Here is a 23798-nt window from a genome sequence, read left to right on the forward strand (position 1 = left end):
GTCGATGAAACACAGAAATCGCATCGGAATTAAATATAAGAGTCACAATGCAGTTTTAAGTACAGGAAGACTGAGTCTTCCTACTGTCTATGATTTGAGCGTTTCCTGAGTCACCAGTTTTACATTCCGATGCACCTCTGCAGGTTTACTGTATCCCTTGGACCTTCCCATTGACGATGAAAAACAGAAATTGCATCGGAATTAAACATAAGATACACACAGCCGACTTAAGTACAGGAAGACTAAGTCTCCCTACTGTCTATGTTTTGAGCATTTCCTGTGTCATCTGTTTTACTTTCCGATGCACCTCTGCATGATTACCATATCCCTTGGACCTTCCCATTCACGATTAAGCACAGAAAATTAATCGGAAATAAATATAAGAGACACAATGCCGACTTAAGTACAGGAAGACTGAGTCTTCCTACTGTCGATGTTTTGAGCGTTTCCTGTGTCACCAGTTTTACATTCCGATGCACCTCTGCAGGTTTACTGTATCCCTTGGACCTACCCATTGACGATGAAACACAGAAATTGCATTGGAATTAAATATAAGAGACACAATGCCGACATAAGAACAGGAAGACTGAGTCTTCCTACTGGCTATGTTTTGAGCGTTTCCTGTGTCACTAGTTTTACATTCCGATGCACCTCTGCAGGTTTACTGTATCCCTTGGACCTTCCCATTGACGATGAAGCACAGAAATTGCATCGGAATTATATATAAGAGACACAATGCCGTCTTAAGTACAGGAAGACTGAGTCTTCCTACTGTCTATGTTTTGAGCGTTTCATGTGTCACCAGTTTTACATTCTGATGCACCTCTGCAAGTATACTGTATCCCTTGGACCTTCCCATTGTCGATGAAACACAGAAATTGCATCGGAATTAAATATAAGTGATACAATGCCGACTTAAGTACAGGAAGACTGAGTCTTCCAACTGTCTATGTTTTGAGCGTTTCCTGTGTCACCAGTTTTACATTCCGATGCACATCTGCAGCTTTACTGTATCCCTTGGACCTCCCCATTGACGATGAAACACAGAAATTGCATCGGAATTAAATATAAGAGATACAACGCCGACTTAAGTACAAGAAAACTGAGTCTTCTTACGGTCTATGTTTTAACGTTTCCTGTATCACCAGTTTTACATTCCGATGCACCCCTGCCGGTTTAATGTATCAATTCGACCTTCCCATTGTCGATGAAACACAGAAATTGCAACTGAATTAAATATAAGAGACACAATGCTGACTTAAGTACAGCAAGACTAAGTCTTCCTACTGTCTATGTTTTGAGCGTTTCCTGTGTCATCAGTTTTACTTTCCGATGCACCTCTGCAGGTTTACTATATCCCTTGGACCTTTCCATTCACGATGAAACACAGAAATTTCATCTGAATTATATATAAGAGACACAATGCCGACTTAAGTACAGGAAGACTGAGTCTTCCTACTGTCTATGTTTTGAGCGTTTCCTGTGTCACCAGTTTTACATTCCGATGCACCTCTGCGGGTTTACTGTATCCCTTGGACCTTTCCATTGACGATGAAACACAGAAATTACATCGGATTGAAATACAAGAGACACAATGCCAACTTAAGTACAGGAAGACTGAGTTTTCCTACTGTCTATAATTTGAGCGTTTCCTGTGTCACCAGTTTTACATTCCGATGCACCTCTACAGGTTTACTGTATCCGTTGGACCTTCCCATTGACGATGAAACACAGAAATTGCATCGGAATTAAATATAAGAGACACAATGCCGACTTAAGTACAGGAAGACTGAGTCTTCCTACGGTCTATGTTTTGAGCGTTTCCTGTGTCACCAGTTTTACATTCCGATGCACCTCTGCAGGTTTACTGTATCCCTTGGACCTTCCCATTGTCGATGAAACACAGAAATTGCAACGGAATTAAATATAAGAGACACAATGCCGACTTAAGTACAGTAAGACTGAGTCTTCCTACTGTCTATGTTTTGAGCGTTTCCTTTGTCACCAGTTTTACATTCCGATGCACCTCTGCAGGTTTACGGTATCCCTTGGACTTTCCCATTGACGATGAAACACAGAAATTGCATAGGAATTAAATATAAGAGACACAACGCCGACTTAAGTACAAGAAAACTGAGTCTTCTGACGGTCGATGTTTTGAGCGTTTCCTGTGTCACCAGTTTTACATTCCGATGCACCCCTGCCGATTTACTGTATCACTTGGACCTTCCCATTGTCAATGAAACACAGAAATCGCATCGGAATTAAATATAAGAGACACAATGCCGACTTAAGTACAGGAAGACTGAGTCTTCCTACTGTCTATGTTTTGAGCGTTTCCTGTGTCACCAGTTTTACATTCCGATGCACCTCTTTAGGTTTACTGTATCCATTGGACCTTCCCATTGTCGATGAAACACAGAAATCGCATCGGAATTAAATATAAGAGACACAATGCCGACTTAAGTACAGCAAGACTAAGTCTTCCTACTGTCTATGTTTTGAGCGTTTCCTGTGTCATCAGTTTTACTTTCCGATGCACCTCTGCAGGTTTACTATATCCCTTGGACCTTTCCATTCACGATGAAACACAGAAATTGCATCGGAATTAAATATAAGAGACTCAATGCCGACTTAAGTACAGGAAGAGTGAGTGTTCCTACTGTCTATGTTTTGAACGTTTCCTGTGTCACTAGTTTTACATTCGGACGCACCTCTGCAGGTTTACTGTATCCCTTGGACCTTTCCATTGACGATGAAACACAGAAATTACATCGGATTTAAATATAAGAGACACAATGCCGACTTAAGTACAGGAAGACTGAGTTTTCCTACTGTCTACAATTTGAGCGTTTCCTGTGTCACCAGTTTTACATTCCGATGCACCTCTACAGGTTTACTGTATCCCTTGGAACTTCCCATTGAAGATGAAACACAGAAATTGCATCGGAATTAAATATGAGACACAATGCCGACTTAAGTACAGGAAGACTGAGTCTTCCTACGGTCTATGTTTTGAGCGTTTCCTGTGTCACCAGTTGTACATTCCGATGCACCTCTGCGGGTTTACTGTATCCCTTGGACCTTCCCATTGTCGATGAAACACAGAAATCGCATCGGAATTAAATATAAGAGTCACCTTGCCGTCTTAAGTACAGGAAGACTGAGTCTTCCTACTGCCTATGTTTTGAGCGTTTCCTGTGTCACCAGTTTTACATTCCGATGCACCTCTGCAGGTTTACTGTATCCCTTGGACCTTCCCATTGACGATGAAACACAGAAATTGCATTGGAGTTAAATATAATAGACACAATGCCGACTTAAGTACAGGAAGACTGAGTCTTCCTACTGTCTACAATTTGAGCGTTTCCTGTGTCACCAGTTTTACATTCCGATGCACCTCTACAGGTTTACTGTATCACTTGGAGCTTCCCATTGTCGATGAAACACAGAAATTGCATCGGAATTAAATATAAGAGACACAACGCCGACTTAAGAACAAGAAAACTGAGTCTTCTTACGGTCGATGTTTTGAGCGTTTCCTGTGTCACCAATTTTACATTCCGATGCACCCCTGCCGATTTACTGTATCCCATGGACCTTCCCATTGTCGATGAAACACAGAAATCGCATCGGAATTAAATATAAGAGACACAATGACGACTTAAGTACAGGAAGACTGAGTCTTCTTACGGTCTATGTTTTGAACGTTTCCTGTATCACCAGTTTTACATTCCGAAGCACCCCTTCCGGTTTAATGTATCCCTTGGACTTTCCCATTGTCGATGAAACACAGAAATTGCAACGGAATTAAATATAAGAGACACAATGCCGACTTAAGTACAGCAAGACTAAGTCTTCCTACTGTCTATGTTTTGAGCGTTTCCTGTGTCATCAGTTTTACTTTCCGATGCACCTCTGCAGGTTTACTATATCCCTTGGACCTTTCCATTCACGATGAAACACAGAAATTTCATCTGAATTAAATATAAGAGACACAATGCCGACTTAAGTACAGGAAGACTGAGTCTTCCTACTGTCTATGTTTTGAGCGTTTCCTGTGTCACCAGTTTTACATTCCGATGCACCTCTGCGGGTTTACTGTATCCCTTGGACCTTCCCATTGGCGATGAAACACATAAATTGCATGGGAATTAAATATAAGAGACATAATGCCAACTTAAGTACAGGAAGAGTGAGTGTTCCTACTGTCTATGTTTTGAACGTTTCCTGTGTCACTAGTTTTACATTCGGACGCACCTCTGCAGGTTTACTGTATCCCTTGGACCTTTCCATTGACGATGAAACACAGAAATTACATCGGATTTAAATATAAGAGACACAATGCCGACTTAAGTACAGGAAGACTGAGTTTTCCTACTGTCTACAATTTGAGCGTTTCCTGTGTCACCAGTTTTACATTCCGATGCACCTCTACAGGTTTACTGTATCCCTTGGACCTTCCCATTGAAGATGAAACACAGAAATTGCATCGGAATTAAATATAAGAGACACAATGCCGACTTAAGTACAGCAAGACTAAGTCTTCCTACTGTCTATGTTTTGAGCGTTTCCTGTGTCATCAGTTTTACTTTCCGATGCACCTCTGCAGGTTTACTATATCCCTTGGACCTTTCCATTCACGATGAAACACAGAAATTTCATCTGAATTATATATAAGAGACACAATGCCGACTTAAGTACAGGAAGACTGAGTCTTCCTACTGTCTATGTTTTGAGCGTTTCCTGTGTCACCAGTTTTACATTCCGATGCACCTCTGCGGGTTTACTGTATCCCTTGGACCTTTCCATTGACGATGAAACACAGAAATTACATCGGATTGAAATACAAGAGACACAATGCCAACTTAAGTACAGGAAGACTGAGTTTTCCTACTGTCTATAATTTGAGCGTTTCCTGTGTCACCAGTTTTACATTCCGATGCACCTCTACAGGTTTACTGTATTCGTTGGACCTTCCCATTGACGATGAAACACAGAAATTGCATCGGAATTAAATATAAGAGACACAATGCCGACTTAAGTACAGGAAGACTGAGTCTTCCTACGGTCTATGTTTTGAGCGTTTCCTGTGTCACCAGTTTTACATTCCGATGCACCTCTGCAGGTTTACTGTATCCCTTGGACCTTCCCATTGTCGATGAAACACAGAAATTGCAACGGAATTAAATATAAGAGACACAATGCCGACTTAAGTACAGTAAGACTGAGTCTTCCTACTGTCTATGTTTTGAGCGTTTCCTTTGTCACCAGTTTTACATTCCGATGCACCTCTGCAGGTTTACGGTATCCCTTGGACTTTCCCATTGACGATGAAACACAGAAATTGCATAGGAATTAAATATAAGAGACACAACGCCGACTTAAGTACAAGAAAACTGAGTCTTCTGACGGTCGATGTTTTGAGCGTTTCCTGTGTCACCAGTTTTACATTCCGATGCACCCCTGCCGATTTACTGTATCACTTGGACCTTCCCATTGTCAATGAAACACAGAAATCGCATCGGAATTAAATATAAGAGACACAATGCCGACTTAAGTACAGGAAGACTGAGTCTTCCTACTGTCTATGTTTTGAGCGTTTCCTGTGTCACCAGTTTTACATTCCGATGCACCTCTTTAGGTTTACTGTATCCATTGGACCTTCCCATTGTCGATGAAACACAGAAATCGCATCGGAATTAAATATAAGAGACACAATGCCGACTTAAGTACAGCAAGACTAAGTCTTCCTACTGTCTATGTTTTGAGCGTTTCCTGTGTCATCAGTTTTACTTTCCGATGCACCTCTGCAGGTTTACTATATCCCTTGGACCTTTCCATTCACGATGAAACACAGAAATTGCATCGGAATTAAATATAAGAGACTCAATGCCGACTTAAGTACAGGAAGAGTGAGTGTTCCTACTGTCTATGTTTTGAACGTTTCCTGTGTCACTAGTTTTACATTCGGACGCACCTCTGCAGGTTTACTGTATCCCTTGGACCTTTCCATTGACGATGAAACACAGAAATTACATCGGATTTAAATATAAGAGACACAATGCCGACTTAAGTACAGGAAGACTGAGTTTTCCTACTGTCTACAATTTGAGCGTTTCCTGTGTCACCAGTTTTACATTCCGATGCACCTCTACAGGTTTACTGTATCCCTTGGAACTTCCCATTGAAGATGAAACACAGAAATTGCATCGGAATTAAATATGAGACACAATGCCGACTTAAGTACAGGAAGACTGAGTCTTCCTACGGTCTATGTTTTGAGCGTTTCCTGTGTCACCAGTTGTACATTCCGATGCACCTCTGCGGGTTTACTGTATCCCTTGGACCTTCCCATTGTCGATGAAACACAGAAATCGCATCGGAATTAAATATAAGAGTCACCTTGCCGTCTTAAGTACAGGAAGACTGAGTCTTCCTACTGCCTATGTTTTGAGCGTTTCCTGTGTCACCAGTTTTACATTCCGATGCACCTCTGCAGGTTTACTGTAACCCTTGGACCTTCCCATTGACGATGAAACACAGAAATTGCATTGGAGTTAAATATAATAGACACAATGCCGACTTAAGTACAGGAAGACTGAGTCTTCCTACTGTCTACAATTTGAGCGTTTCCTGTGTCACCAGTTTTACATTCCGATGCACCTCTACAGGTTTACTGTATCACTTGGAGCTTCCCATTGTCGATGAAACACAGAAATTGCATCGGAATTAAATATAAGAGACACAACGCCGACTTAAGTACAAGAAAACTGAGTCTTCTTACGGTCGATGTTTTGAGCGTTTCCTGTGTCACCAATTTTACATTCCGATGCACCCCTGCCGATTTACTGTATCCCATGGACCTTCCCATTGTCGATGAAACACAGAAATCGCATCGGAATTAAATATAAGAGACACAATGACGACTTAAGTACAGGAAGACTGAGTCTTCTTACGGTCTATGTTTTGAACGTTTCCTGTATCACCAGTTTTACATTCCGAAGCACCCCTGCCGGTTTAATGTATCCCTTGGACCTTCCCATTGTCGATGAAACACAGAAATTGCAACGGAATTAAATATAAGAGACACAATGCCGACTTAAGTACAGCAAGACTAAGTCTTCCTACTGTCTATGTTTTGAGCGTTTCCTGTGTCATCAGTTTTACTTTCCGATGCACCTCTGCAGGTTTACTATATCCCTTGGACCTTTCCATTCACGATGAAACACAGAAATTTCATCTGAATTAAATATAAGAGACACAATGCCGACTTAAGTACAGGAAGACTGAGTCTTCCTACTGTCTATGTTTTGAGCGTTTCCTGTGTCACCAGTTTTACATTCCGATGCACCTCTGCGGGTTTACTGTATCCCTTGGACCTTCCCATTGGCGATGAAACACATAAATTGCATGGGAATTAAATATAAGAGACATAATGCCAACTTAAGTACAGGAAGAGTGAGTGTTCCTACTGTCTATGTTTTGAACGTTTCCTGTGTCACTAGTTTTACATTCGGACGCACCTCTGCAGGTTTACTGTATCCCTTGGACCTTTCCATTGACGATGAAACACAGAAATTACATCGGATTTAAATATAAGAGACACAATGCCGACTTAAGTACAGGAAGACTGAGTTTTCCTACTGTCTACAATTTGAGCGTTTCCTGTGTCACCAGTTTTACATTCCGATGCACCTCTACAGGTTTACTGTATCCCTTGGACCTTCCCATTGAAGATGAAACACAGAAATTGCATCGGAATTAAATATAAGAGACACAATGCCGACTTAAGTACAGCAAGACTAAGTCTTCATACTGTCTATGTTTTAAGCGTTTCCTGTGTCATCAGTTTTACTTTCCGATGCACCTCCGCAGGTTTACTATATCCCTTGGACCTTTCCATTCACGATGAAACACAGAAATTGCTTCGGAATAAAATATAAGAGACTCAATGCCGACTTAAGTACAGGAAGACTGAGTCTTCCTACTGTCTATGTTTTGAGCGTTTTCTGTGTCACCAGTTTTACATTCCGATGCACCTCTGCAGGTTTACTATATCCCTTGGACCTTTCCATTCACGATGAAACACAGAAATTGCATCGGAATTAAATATAAGAGACACAACGCCGACTTATGTACAAGGAAACTGAGTCTTCTTAGGGTCGGTGTTTTGAGCGTTTCCTGTGTCACCAGTTTTACATTCCGATGCACCCCTGCCGATTTACTGTATCCCTTGGACCTTCCCATTGTCGATGAAACACAGAAATTGCATCGGAATTAAATATAAGAGACGCAATGCCGACTTAAGTACAGGAAGACTGAGTCTTCCTACTGTCTATGTTTTGAGCGTTTCATGTGTCACCAGTTTTACATTCTGATGCACCTCTGCAGGTTTACTGTATCCCTTGCACCTTCCCATTGTCGATGAAACACAGAAATTGCATCGGAATTAAATATAAGTGATAAATGCCGACTTAAGTACAGGAAGACTGAGTCTTCCAACTGTCTATGTTTTGAGCGTTTCCTGTGTCACCAGTTTTACATTCCGATGCACATCTGCAGCTTTACTGTATCCCTTGGACCTCCCCATTGACGATGAAACACAGAAATTGCATCGGAATTAAATATAAGAGACGCAACGCCGACTTAAGTACAAGAAAACTGAGTCTTCTTACGGTCGATGTTTTGAGCGTTTCCTGTGTCACCAGTTTTACATTCCGATGCACCCCTGCCGATTTACTGTATCCCATGGACCTTCCCATTGTCGATGAAACACAGAAATCGCATCGGAATTAAATATAAGAGACACAATGACGACTTAAGTACAGGAAGACTGAGTCTTCTTACGGTCTATGTTTTGAACGTTTCCTGTATCACCAGTTTTACATTCCGAAGCACCCCTGCCGGTTTAATGTATCCCTTGGACCTTCCCATTGTCGATGAAACACAGAAATTGCAACGGAATTAAATATAAGAGACACAATACCGACTTAAGTACAGCAAGACTAAGTCTTCCTACTGTCTATGTTTTGAGCGTTTCCTGTGTCATCAGTTTTACTTTCCGATGCACCTCTGCAGGTTTACTATATCCCTTGGACCTTTCCATTCACGATGAAACACAGAAATTTCATCGGAATTAAATATAAGAGACACAATGCCGACTTAAGTACAGGAAGACTGAGTCTTCCTACTGTCTATGTTTGAGCGTTTCCTGTGTCACCAGTTTTACATTCCGATGCACCTCTGCGGGTTTACTGTATCCCTTGGACCTTCCCATTGGCGATGAAACACATAAATTGCATGGGAATTAAATATAAGAGACACAATGCCGACTTAAGTACAGGAAGACTGAGTCTTCCTACGGTCTATGTTTTGAGCGTTTCCTGTGTCACCAGTTTTACATTCCGATGCACCTCTGCAGGTTTACTGTATCCCTTGGACCTTCCCATTGTCGATGAAACACAGAAATTGCATCGGAATTAAATATAAGAGACACAATGCCGACTTATGTACAGGAGGACTGAGTCTTCCTACTACTGTCTATGTTTTGAGCGTTTCCTGTGTCACCAGTTTTACATTCCGATGCACCTCTACAGGTTTACTGTATCCATTGGACCTTCCCAATGTCGATGAAACACAGAAATCGCATCCTAATTAAATATAAGAGACACAATGCCGACTTAAGTACACCAAGACTAAGTCTTCCTACTGTCTATGTTTTGAGCGTTTCCTGTGTCATCAGTTATACTTTCCGATGCACCTCTGCAGGTTTACTATATCCCTTGGACCTTTCCATTCACGATGAAACACAGAAATTGCATCGGAATTAAATATAAGCGACTCAATGCCGACTTAAGTACAGGAAGACTGAGTCTTCCTACTGTCTATGTTTTGAGCGTTTCCTGTGTCACCAGGTTTACATTCCGATGCAGCTCTGCAGGTTTACTGTATCCCTTGGAACTTCCCATTGACGATGAAACACAGAAATTGCATCGGAATTAAATATAAGAGACACAACGCCAACTTAAGTACAAGAAAACTGAGTCTTCTTACGGTCGATGTTTTAGCGCGTCATGAGTCACCAGTTTTACATTCCGATGCACCCCTGCCGATTTACTGTATCCCATGGACCTTCCCATTGTCGATGAAACACAGAAATCGCATCGGAATTAAATATAAGAGACACAATGACGACTTAAGCACAGGAAGACTAAGTCTCCCTACTGTCTATGTTTTGAGCGTTTCCTGTGTCATCAGTTTTACTTTCCGATGCACCTCTGCATGTTTACCATATCCCTTGGATCATCCCATTCGTGATGAAACACAGAAAATTAATCGGAAATAAATATAAGAGACACAATGCCGACATAAGTACAGGAAGACTGAGTCTTCCTACTGTCTATGTTTTGAGCGTTTCCTGTGTCACCAGTTTTACATTCCGATGCACCTCTGCATGTTTACTGTATCCCTTGGACCTTCCCATTGACGATGAAACACAGAAATTGCATTGGAATTAAATATAAGAGACACAATGCCGACATAAGAACAGGAAGACTGAGTCTTCCTACTGACTATGTTTTGAGCGTTTCCTGTGTCACCAGTTTTACATTCTGATGGACCTCTGCAGGTTTACTGTATCCCTTGGACCTTCCCATTGTCGATGAAACACAGAAATTGCATCGGAATTAAATATAAGAGATACAATGCCGACTTAAGTACAGGAAGACTGAGTCTTCCTACTGTCTATGTTCTGAGCGTTTCCTGTGTCACCAGTTTTACATTCCGATGCACCTCTGCAGCTTTACCGTTTCCCTTGGACCTTCCCATTGACGATGAAACACAGAAATTGCATCGGAATTAAATATAAGAGACACAACGCCGACTTAAGTACAAGAAAACTGAGTCTTCTTACGGTCTATGGTTTGAACGTTTCCTGTATCACCAGTTTTACATTCCGATGCACCCCTGCCGGTTTAATGTATCCCTTGGACCTTCCCACTGTCGATGAAACACAGAGATTGCATCGGAATTAAATATAAGAGACACAATGCCGACTTAAGTACAGGAAGACTAAGTCTTCCTACTGTCTATGTTTTGAGCGTTTCCTGTGTCATCAGTTTTACTTTCCGATGCACCTCTGCAGGTTTACTATATCCCTTGGACCTTTCCATTCACGATGAAACACAGAAATTTCATCTGAATTAAATATAAGAGACACAGTGCCGACTTAAGTACAGGAAGACTGAGTCTTCCTACTGTCTATGTTTTGAGCGTTTCCTGTGTCACCAGTTTTACATTCCGATGCACCTCTGCGGGTTTACTGTATCCCTTGGACCTTCCCATTGGCGATGAAACACATAAATTGCATGGGAAATAAATATATGAGACATAATGCCGACTTAAGTACAGGAAGAGTGAGTGTTCCTACTGTCTATGTTTTGAACGTTTCCTGTGTCACTAGTTTTACATTCCGACGCACCTCTGCAGGTTTACTGTATCCCTTGGACCTTCCCATTGACGATGAAACACAGAAATTGCATCGGAATTAAATATAAGAGACACAATGCCGACTTAAGTACAGGAAGACTGAGTTTTCCTACTGTCTATAACTTGAGCGATTCCTGTGTCACCAGTTTTACATTCCGATGCACCTCTACAGGTTTACTGTATCCCTTGGACCTTCACAGTGACGATGAAACACAGAAATTGCATCGGAATTAAATATAAGAGACACAACGCCCTCTTAAGTACAAGAAAAATGAGTCTTCTTACGGTCCATGTTTCAGCGTTTCCTGTGTCACCAGTTTTAGATTCCGATGCACCCCTGCCGGCTTACTGTATCCCTTGGATCTTCCCATTGTCGATGAAACACAGAAATCGCATCGGATTTAAATATAAGAGACACAATGCCGACTTAAGTACAGGAAGACTGAGTCTTCCTACTGTCTATGTTTTGAGCGTTTCCTGTGTCACCAGTTTTACATTCCGAGGCGCCTCTGCAGGTTTACTGTATCAATTGGACCTTCCCATTGTCGATGAAACACAGAAATCGCATCGGAATTAAATTTAAGAGACACAATGCCGACTTAAGTACAGGAACACTGAGTCTTCCTACTGTCTATGTTTGATTGTTTCCTGTCTCACTAGTTTTACATTCCGATGCACCTCTTCAGGTTTACTGTATCCCTTGGACCTTCCAATTGAATATGAAACACAGAAATTGCATCGGAATTAAATATAAGAGACACAATGCCGACTTAAGTACAGGAAGACTGAGTCTTCCTACTTTCTATGTTTTGAGCGTTTCCTGTGTCACCAGTTTTACATTCCGATGCACCTCTGCGGGTTTACTGTATCCATTGGACCTTCCCATTGTCGATGAAACACAGAAATCGCATCGGAATTAAATATAAGAGTCACCTTGCCGTCTTAAGTACAGGAAGACTGAGTCTTCCTACTGCCTATGTTTTGAGCGTTTCCTGTGTCACCAGTTTTACATTCCGATGCACCTCTGCAGGTTTACTGTATCCCTTGGACCTTCCCATTGACGATGAAACACAGAAATTGCATTGGAGTTAAATATAATAGACACAATGCCGACTTAATTACAGGAAGACTGAGTCTTCCTACTGTCTACAATTTGAGCGTTTCCTGTGTCACCAGTTTTACATTCCGATGAACCTCTACAGGTTTACTGTATCACTTGGACCTTCCCATTGTCGATGAAACACAGAAATTGCATCGGAATTAAATATAAGAGACACAACGCCGACTTAAGTACAAGAAAACTGAGTCTTCTTACGGTCGATGTTTTGAGCGTTTCCTGTGTCACCAGTTTTACATTCCGATGCACCCCTGCCGATTTACTGTATCCCATGGACCTTCCCATTGTCGATGAAACTTAGAAATCGCATCGGAATTAAATATAAGAGACACAATGACGACTTAAGTACAGGAAGACTGAGTCTTCTTACGGTCTATGTTTTGAACGTTTCCTGTATCACCAGTTTTACATTCCGAAGCACCCCTGCCGGTTTAATGTATCCCTTGGACCTTCCCATTGTCGATGAAACACAGAAATTGCAACGGAATTAAATATAAGAGACACCATACCGACTTAAGTACAGCAAGACTAAGTCTTCCTACTGTCTATGTTTTGAGCGTTTCCTGTGTCACCAGTTTTACATTCCGATGCACCTCTACAGGTTTACTTTATCACTTGGACCTTCCCATTGTCGATGAAACACAGAAATTGCATCGGAATTAAATATAAGAGACACAATGCCGACTTAAGTACAGGAAGACTGAGTCTTCCTACTGTCTATGTTTTGAGCGTTTCCTGTGTCACCAGTTTTACATTCCGATGCACCTCTGCAGCTTTACCGTTTCCCTTGGACCTTCCCATTGACGATGAAACACAGAAATTGCATCGGAATTAAATATAAGAGACACAACGCCGACTTAAGTACAAGAAAACTGAGTCTTCTTACGGTCTATGGTTTGAACGTTTCCTGTATCACCAGTTTTACATTCCGATGCACCCCTGCCGGTTTAATGTATCCCTTGGACCTTCCCACTGTCGATGAAACACAGAAATTGCATCGGAATTAAATATAAGAGACACAATGCCGACTTAAGTACAGGAAGACTAAGTCTTCCTACTGTCTATGTTTTGAGCGTTTCCTGTGTCATCAGTTTTACTTTCCGATGCACCTCTGCAGGTTTACTATATCCCTTGGACCTTTCCATTCACGATGAAACACAGAAATTTCATCTGAATTAAATATAAGAGACACAGTGCCGACTTAAGTACAGGAAGACTGAGTCTTCCTACTGTCTATGTTTTGAGCGTTTCCTGTGTCACCAGTTTTACATTCCGATGCACCTCTGCGGGTTTACTGTATCCCTTGGACCTTCCCATTGGCGATGAAACACATAAATTGCATGGGAAATAAATATAAGAGACATAATGCCGACTTAAGTACAGGAAAAGTGAGTGTTCCTACTGTCTATGTTTTGAACGTTTCCTGTGTCACTAGTTTTACATTCCGACGCACCTCTGCAGGTTTACTGTATCCCTTGGACGTTTCCATTGACGATGAAACACAGAAATTGCATCGGAATTAAATATAAGAGACACAATGCCGACTTAAGTACAGGAAGACTGAGTTTTCCTACTGTCTATAACTTGAGCGATTCCTGTGTCACCAGTTTTACATTCCGATGCACCTCTACAGGTTTACTGTATCCCTTGGACCTTCACAGTGACGATGAAACACAGAAATTGCATCGGAATTAAATATAAGAGACACAACGCCCTCTTAAGTACAAGAAAAATGAGTCTTCTTACGGTCTATGTTTCAGCGTTTCCTGTGTCACCAGTTTTAGATTCCGATGCACCCCTGCCGGCTTACTGTATCCCTTGGATCTTCCCATTGTCGATGAAACACAGAAATCGCATCGGATTTAAATATAAGAGACACAATGCCGACTTAAGTACAGGAAGACTGAGTCTTCCTACTGTCTATGTTTTGAGCGTTTCCTGTGTCACCAGTTTTACATTCCGATGCGCCTCTGCAGGTTTACTGTATCAATTGGACCTTCCCATTGTCGATGAAACACAGAAATCGCATCGGAATTAAATTTAAGAGACACAATGCCGACTTAAGTACAGGAACACTGAGTCTTCCTACTGTCTATGTTTGATTGTTTCCTGTCTCACTAGTTTTACATTCCGATGCACCTCTTCAGGTTTACTGTATCCCTTGGACCTTCCAATTGAATATGAAACACAGAAATTGCATCGGAATTAAATATAAGAGACACAATGCCGACTTAAGTACAGGAAGACTGAGTCTTCCTACTTTCTATGTTTTGAGCGTTTCCTGTGTCACCAGTTTTACATTCCGATGCACCTCTGCGGGTTTACTGTATCCATTGGACCTTCCCATTGTCGATGAAACACAGAAATCGCATCGGAATTAAATATAAGAGTCACCTTGCCGTCTTAAGTACAGGAAGACTGAGTCTTCCTACTGCCTATGTTTTGAGCGTTTCCTGTGTCACCAGTTTTACATTCCGATGCACCTCTGCAGGTTTACTGTATCCCTTGGACCTTCCCATTGACGATGAAACACAGAAATTGCATTGGAGTTAAATGTAATAGACACAATGCCGACTTAAGTACAGGAAGACTGGGTCTTCCTACTGTCTACAATTTGAGCGTTTCCTGTGTCACCAGTTTTACATTCCGATGCACCTCTACAGGTTTACTGTATCACTTGGACCTTCCCATTGTCGATGAAACACAGAAATTGCATCGGAATTAAATATAAGAGACACAACGCCGACTTAAGTACAAGAAAACTGAGTCTTCTTACGGTCGATGTTTTGAGCGTTTCCTGTGTGACCAGTTTTACATTCCGATGCACCCCTGCCGATTTACTGTATCCCATGGACCTTCCCATTGTCGATGAAACACAGAAATCGCATCGGAATTAAATATAAGAGACACAATGACGACTTAAGTACAGGAAGACTGAGTCTTCTTACGGTCTATGTTTTGAACGTTTCCTGTATCACCAGTTTTACATTCCGAAGCACCCCTGCCGGTTTAATGTATCCCTTGGACCTTCCCATTGTCGATGAAACACAGAAATTGCAACGGAATTAAATATAAGAGACACAATACCGACTTAAGTACAGCAAGACTAAGTCTTCCTACTGTCTATGTTTTGAGCGTTTCCTGTGTCATCAGTTTTACTTTCCGATGCACCTCTGCAGGTTTACTATATCCCTTGGACATTTCCATTCACGATGAAACACAGAAATTTCATCTGAATTAAATATAAGAGACACAATGCCGACTTAAGTACAGGAAGACTGAGTCTTCCTACTGTCTATGTTTTGAGCGTTTCCTGTGTCACCAGTTTTACATTCCGATGCACCTCTGCGGGTTTACTGTATCCCTTGGACCTTCCCATTGGCGATGAAACACATAAATTGCATGGGAATTAAATATAAGAGACATAATGCCAACTTAAGTACAGGAAGAGTGAGTGTTCCTACTGTCTATGTTTTGAACGTTTCCTGTGTCACTAGTTTTACATTCGGACGCACCTCTGCAGGTTTACTGTATCCCTTGGACCTTTCCATTGACGATGAAACACAGAAATTACATCGGATTTAAATATAAGAGACACAATGCCGACTTAAGTACAGGAAGACTGAGTCTTCCTACTGTCTATGATTTGAGCGTTTCCTGTGTCACCAGTTTTACATTCTGATGCACCTCTACAGGTTTACTGTATCACTTGGACCTTCCCATTGTCGATGAAACACAGAAATTGCATCGGAATTAAATATAAGAGACACAACGCCGACTTAAGTACAAGAAAACTGAGTCTTCTTACGGTCGATGTTTTGAGCGTTTCCTGTGTCACCAGTTTTACATTCCGATGCACCCTCTAGCGTTAAAAGGTTTTTGCTTATCGTATTTAACCTAATATAACATTGATGATGATAAGTCATGGCAATGTTTGCCGACAAGATAAAGAATGCAACCTTTTAACACTAGATTGCGTACTCACGGTAGTTTTCCTTGGCCGTTTTTTTTGGTACGACTTGGAAAGAGAGAAAAATTAATGAATGATCGACGATGCGTCGGTTCTCGATTGTGTTCAGGAGACGTATAGATTGATTGCGCGAAAATAGTTTCTCAAATGACCTCTTAACCCGGATTGCTTCCACGCAATCAGACTCTTCAATGAAATTACCTAAGGGACCTATTTGAATAATAAAAAAAAATGCAAAACAGTGAAATTTAGTAAAAAAAAGTTGTCAGATCGGAAATTGAACACATTAATGGTCTCCCAAATACAATCGAGACACCGCGATAAAGAGCGAACCTGTAACAAAGTTCATTTAAACATAAACATTATTTGTGGTTAATTTAAAGAAAAGAATAAGCGTAGATATTCTGTACAATATATTCTCAAAGAACAAAGGCGTTAAAACTATAAACATTAACAAATTTTCAATGCATACAAAACTTACATTTTTATGTTTTTCTCATACATGGAGCAGTCCAACAATCGCTGCTTTTGTGTGTGTGATATTTTGTGAAAATTAAATGTCCTGGCGTGCGTGTAAGTATTTTTTATCGTCACAAAGTTTACAAAAGCGTTTTTGTTTTCTTGGTGATAACGTGGTTTTTCACACTAAATGAAATATAACTTGTAGCGGTGCTACACAACACGTATTAACAAGTCGGCGACCAAACAGCAAAAAAAGTAATGAAGTACATGTTCACATATCGGCGACCAGAAGTACAACTCAACTATAAAGACTCTAGAATTTTCCTAACAAATGATAAATTGTTCTTTCTTCTGTTTCGCAGCTTCTTGCTATCAAGCGCTGCGGCAATGATTTTAAATATCTGCGCCCAGCGAGTCATAGTGTTTAAAAGTACCTCTTAAACGCTGGCCGCGCGTCTTGGTATAGGCGCACGTTATAAACAGATTTCATTTCTTTACTCTCGCGTTGTCATGCGTTGTCATTACAAACTACAGCTCGGTGGCTATCCTTTTCTCATATGCAAAATGTCTGAAATCCAATAATATCACATTGCTTCCCGCGTGAGGAGCGATGACTCCGTCAGGATCATCGCGACTCACGCGTAGTCGTGATATTATTGCTTTCATGAAACAAGTTCGTATTACTTGCAAAAATTCTTTACAATTGATTTTACACACTACATCAGGCAAAGTGGTTAACATACAGAGTATCAGGTAAGTATATTCGTACGACTGAAATTGACAGTAACTTGTCATGACAATTGAACTGTGCTCCTTCTAATGTATTGTACAAGGATAACAAATGTTCATTTCTTGGTAAAAGAAATTAAGATAAAGATACACATACATAGATACATTATACATGGCATAATAAAATTAAAAAATAACAAAGAAATAAATTACTTGACTTCGCAGGAAGTCTGGGTGCTGTGAGCACTCGTGGAAAAATAGGTTACAAAAAATTGACATTCTTGTTTTACAATGACAGATTACAGGAATATTTTTGTCGTTGTTTCGTCGAAGATTTCTTGCAGTAAATACGTAGCACTTTACTTATTAGTGGCTTTCATAACCTGCAAAAAAAAAATGTTTCACTACACTTGGGTAGGTATGAGTTGCACTGGGAGTGGTAGAACTTCGGGTATAAATGATAGCACTGTACTTGAGTGGGGAAATTGATTACACTTTCACAGTGGAGGAAAAGTAGGGCATCACTTTCACTGTGGAAGTTGGAGTAGTTGTCGGGGTGTGACGTTGCGTTGGAAATACGTCGTGGGTCAGGAACTGGAAGATTGGTTCTGCAACATGTTGAGCCGTATGGTGGCGGTCTCTATTTCACTTGACACATGTCCGTGCTTCCATTTATGTTTTCGTACATGAAAAATACAAAAAGAATCTGTATTAGAATGTGCTTACTTACTAATAACTTAGTCTAAAAGAAAATTGGATTAGGTAGGGATAACAATTGTTTATGTACATAAGGTCTCATTCTCTTAGGAATGCTTAGTTCTCATATTTATCTATTTTTTTTTGGTTTTATTTGGTTCGACACGTTTTCGTCATTACTCGGCCTGGTCAGTAAATTCGGTAGCAATTGTCAAATTTGAGCTTAAGACTCTTCCGATTAGTGTCTTTATAATTTCACAAGCTACATGAGTGCTTAATTCATTGCTTTGTCATATTTTATTTTGAATGCATTTCAAACACATTTGGCATCCGCGCTCGTGGTGCAAAGAGAAATTGATTGTTGAGCGCTCAGCGTACACAGTGTTAACGTCCGCTGGTCACAATCACGTGATCATAACTCGACAGTTCCACAACGCTAGCAGCAGTATTCTGCGAGAAGCAGAGCGTTTGGTGTCTACTAGCCGTGGTGTGAGTTTTTACACAGTTTTTCATCGACTCTGATTTACGGAAGCAGCCAGATGCGGCGACTCCCGCAGCTGTTTCGAAGAATGTGTCCGTGGAAAGGCGTACAGTACCGTTTGTGGTAAGTACAACACTTATTCACTTTCACTCTTCGGCTTTCTACATCGTGGTACAAGTACTTATAACTTTACTTCACACGCGGTATTTCACACGTGTCCTTGAAGTTATCACGTTTTGAGTTCACACGTTATTGTTAATTCGTGTTCACATTTATTTGGTCGTCATGTTAAGGTTCACACGCACCACTTTTATACGTGTCCATTAATTACTTGTCTACAGTCGGTTCACACGCAGCAGCATATACGTGTCCATTTATTACTGACTGCATTATTACTACAAAGTACAGTTAACATTTAGTATACATATCGTGTCTAAACATTATTTACAAAGAAGTATTTAGTCTCTGTGACTACAAGGCCTGACGAAAAGCGTGTCTCTTGTTCGTAGTTTGTGCTTCCAAGGCACTTTAGGTTTACACTTTGTTCGAAATCTTGTTATTCTTTTCTTTTTACAATAGTTACTCTTTTCTGAAGTTCAGCTCTTTTATTTTCTCTCTATTACGTCGTTAGTTTGAAGACATAGTCTGTGTGGCTTCGTTTACGTGATGAACAGTTCGTGTTCAAACTACCATTAGGGAAATTGGGAAGCTTGGTGTTCCCTGTCGTGCAATTGCACATAACAAATTTTAATTGAACTCGCAATTTGCGGAGAATAAGCATAGCCCGTCGACAACCAATGTGTCACGACTATCCATTCGTATAGCCTGTAAGTATCAGTCATGCAACCAGCTCGTAAAATTCACTTCTCTACTGGATAAGGTAGGATGGTAAGGATACTGGTTAGAGGAAAACACAAAAGACTTTTATGGAGTGAAGAGATATGAAGACAGAGTGTTAATGACGTATGATATGATGAGCTTAACATAAATTATTATCACCTTAGTTTTTCATGACAAATGAAAATCGATACAGTAGTTTCAGTGTCGTCTGATCCAGCTCTCTAAACAATTTTCTATACATATCTAAAATTACTTAAACCATGCATTAGCAGTGAACTGTGTTAACTATCTTCTGTTCCATGTATCGTAAAATTGGTTTTCTAAAAAAAATCGCCATACCTCGAGGACCTGAAATAGATATTTCTAGTACTAAATTAGTTTATTTATAAATGATCTTTGTAAGTATTTCAGCTGCACTGTGCCGTAAAATTCTTATGTGCGTATACGGTTTTCTCCGTATTATAATAAAATAATTGAGTTGCGCACTTCTTTCCTGCTACCTGGATCATTATTGACTTACTTGATTCTTATATGCTAAGCTGCTGCTTTTTGCCTGCTGCGTTTCATAGGTGGTCTCATAAAATTTGTTGTCACACACTCCTTATGCATAACATAACATTTACCTCATTAGAGTAAGCGACCTTAATCAAATTGTTGTTTTTTTTTTTTTTTTTTTTTTTTTTTACGAGCAATCATTCTGGTCTGAATGATCATTTTAATTTATTTCATTCAAGAGGAGAGAGCTTTGCTATACTTAAAACTAGTGATAGCAGGTGGCACTTAGCACGTCCCTACTATAATATTTGTCAGCTCTTTCGGCTGTGGCCGTTCATGGCTCAATTAACTTAAAACTAACTTACATCTAAGGCAAATCTTGCTGTCCTACAATAAATGTGTTTTACTTAAGGTGCTCATATAAATTACTTATCTTGTTGTGGCAGGTCGACAGGGTGTTAGTCCTGTGCATTACTCTTACATATGTTGGTACTTCACACATAGTATGACAACTTATAGTGTGTGTATATTTTATTTTAGCAGCTTAACAGATATTTTCAATGGCTGACTTGGTATTTCTTCAAGTCTGCGTGATGAAACAACCCTTTTATTCGTCCAGATACAGGGTCAGCTAATAGATAGCAACCAATGTGCGGCTTTCTTAAGATAATATATGGTCCTTCATACAAGTGCTGCCACTTTCGATTCTTATGATGAATCAAAGATGGTTTGAAGTGGGTCTTTAATAGCACTCGTTCATTTATACGATACGATAAGACTTTGCTAATGTGTTTGTCATGCGCCTTTTTTCTTAGGTTGGCATGAGTGGTTAAAGATATGAGAGCTTGTCTTAACTTGTCGTCTAATGTTACTTCAGGCTGTTGTAATTTTGGGATAGGGTCTACCCATTCATTTCTTTCTAGTCGTTTAGAGACTAGTTCTGATGGTGTGAAACCAGTTGATGTGTGAGGTAAATTATTAACAATCTCTTCAAAGGATGTGACGAAATCAATCCACCGTGTCTGCTGGTTTGGAATATACGTTCGTATGAAACGATTGAACTCTTTGAATACTCTTTCTGTGGGATTACTTTGCGGTCGATACCGGGATATCAAAATTTGTCTGATGTCGTTGGTTGCAAGGAAATTTCTCCATCGTTTCCCCACGAAAGTTGATGCGTTATCAGATAACATCGCTTCAGGCTTGCCAAAGCGAGGAAAATAGTCTTTCTCAATACGTCTAATTAGTGGAAGTATATTAGATGACTTCATTGCATAGAGTCTCACGTGTTTGGTAAAAAGATCTAACAATACGACCAGATACTTCACACCTCCTCTTCCCTGAGGAAGTGGACCTGCATAATCCAAACTGACGATTTGGTTTGGTCTTTCTGGACGTATCGGGTTTAAAGGTAAGGCATTTGACAAGTTGAAAGGTTTCGCCTTTTGGCAAATGGAACAATTTCTTAATAATTGGTGCACCTTCTTGTGAAGATTAGGTACATAGCAGTATGTTGAAATCTTGCGTTTGCATTTTTCTGGGCCATAGTGACCCCAGGAGAGGTGAGTGTACCAAATGAGATGTTCAACATAATCTTTAGGAATACAGACACACCACCTTCCTGTCAACAGAGAAGTTCGGTGAAACAAAACTCCATTGTGTACTTTATAAAATTTTGACAACAAGTGATCAGGGTTGTTTTGAAGAAGCTGTTTAATTTCTAGCCAATTGCGATCTGTGTCTTGAAGAGTATTCATTTGACGGCAAAGACGCAAAAAGTAACTCCGATGTAGAGGATCTTTCATAAGAAGAATTTTGTGATTGGAAATCTGTTCTATTAATTCAGTAGACTCCGGCAATCCTTCCGGCATACGTGACAATGCATCAGCAATGATGTTATTCTTGCCCTTTACGTAAATAATTTCAAAATCATACTCTTGTAGAAATAAACACCATCGAGTAAGCCGAGGATGATACAGTTTGCAAGAGAGTAAGAAGCTCAGTGCTTGATGATCTGAGTATACTCTGATTTTATGACCATAAATATAGTAATTAAAGCGGCGAAAAGCCCACACAACGGCTAATCCCTCTAATTCGGTTACCGAATATGATCTCTCACATTCGGTTAAGACCCGACTGGCAAAGCTGATTATTTTGACTTCCTCCTGCCCATCAGTTTTGTCTATTTGAAATAAACATGCACCTAATCCTTGAAACGATGCATCGCAAGAAATGCAGAAATCTAAACTCATGTTTGGATGACTTAAAATGTTACTCTTTAGAAGAGCTTCTTTGATCTTGTCAAAGGCTTTTTGGCATTCAGAAGTCCACATCCAGTGGATGTTTTTCTTGAGCAAATTTAACAATGCGGGATTGTTCATTGATTGATTCGGAATGAAGCGACGGAAGAATGAAGCTAATCCAATGAAACCTTTTAGTTGCCTTTTAGTGCAAGGCACAGGGAAATTTTCTATTGCTGTTAACTTGCTGGGATCAGGTGAGATTCCTTCTGAAGAAATTATGTGTCCTAAAAACTTGACTTCTTTCTTGGCAAATTTGGATTTTTGTAAATTTGCGGTAACACCAAAATCAGAGAATCTTTGAAAGATCTTTTGTAGGAGAGTTAAATGTTTTTCCCAGGAAGTCGTTGCGATCAGTAAATCATCAACATAGACGGTGACTTGGTCAAGTAACTCTGGTCCTAGCACATAATCAAGTGCTGCAATAAAAACACCAGAACTAATGTTGAGACCGAAAGGTACTACACGAAAATGATAGGATCTGCCGGCAAAGATAAAGGCTGTGTACTTCCTCGATGATGATGATAGTTTCACCTGCCAATAGCTACTTCGGAGGTCTATTGAGGATAAGAACCTCACACTATGGAATTTTTGTAGTTGTTCCTCCAGTGGTTCTGGTCTTGTGCATACTGGAATGATGATTTTATTAATATTCCTTGCGTCCAAGACAAGTCTGACGCTTCCATCGTTTTTGAAAACAGGTAACAACGGGCTACTGTAGGGAGAGTCGGACGGTTCTATGATTTTCCACTTAAGCATTTTACGTATTTCTTGTTTGACGGCTTCTTTACGGGACTGCGGAACTGAATAGGTTGTTTTGCAAAAAGTATCATGGGGTTTCACTCTCATGTTAAATTCATAGTCTGCTATGATACCTGGTTTTCTGGAAAAAATGTTCACAAATGTTGCTAATAGGTCGTGTAGTTCATACTTCTGTCTGTCGTCGAGTCCGTCTGTTTCCACAATTTTTATGCGTAACTCGTCGGCAGTTGGTAATAAGTCAGGGTCATTGTTGACGTCACTGAACTCGTCAACCGCACGGTGGTAATGTTGCCTGTCAGAAAGTCTACGTATTTTCACTTTACGTTTCAGGTTGGTTACCCTGACTTTGGTTCTCATTAGATGAATGACCAGTGTCCTATCATCTAGTCTTAACGTGCACTTACCTTCAGCTAAATCAATGATGGCACGATTTCTTCGTAGAAAGTCCATTCCTAA

Source organism: Schistocerca nitens, chromosome 2 (genome assembly GCF_023898315.1).
Source record: "Schistocerca nitens isolate TAMUIC-IGC-003100 chromosome 2, iqSchNite1.1, whole genome shotgun sequence".
Lineage (NCBI taxonomy): Eukaryota > Metazoa > Arthropoda > Insecta > Orthoptera > Acrididae > Schistocerca > Schistocerca nitens.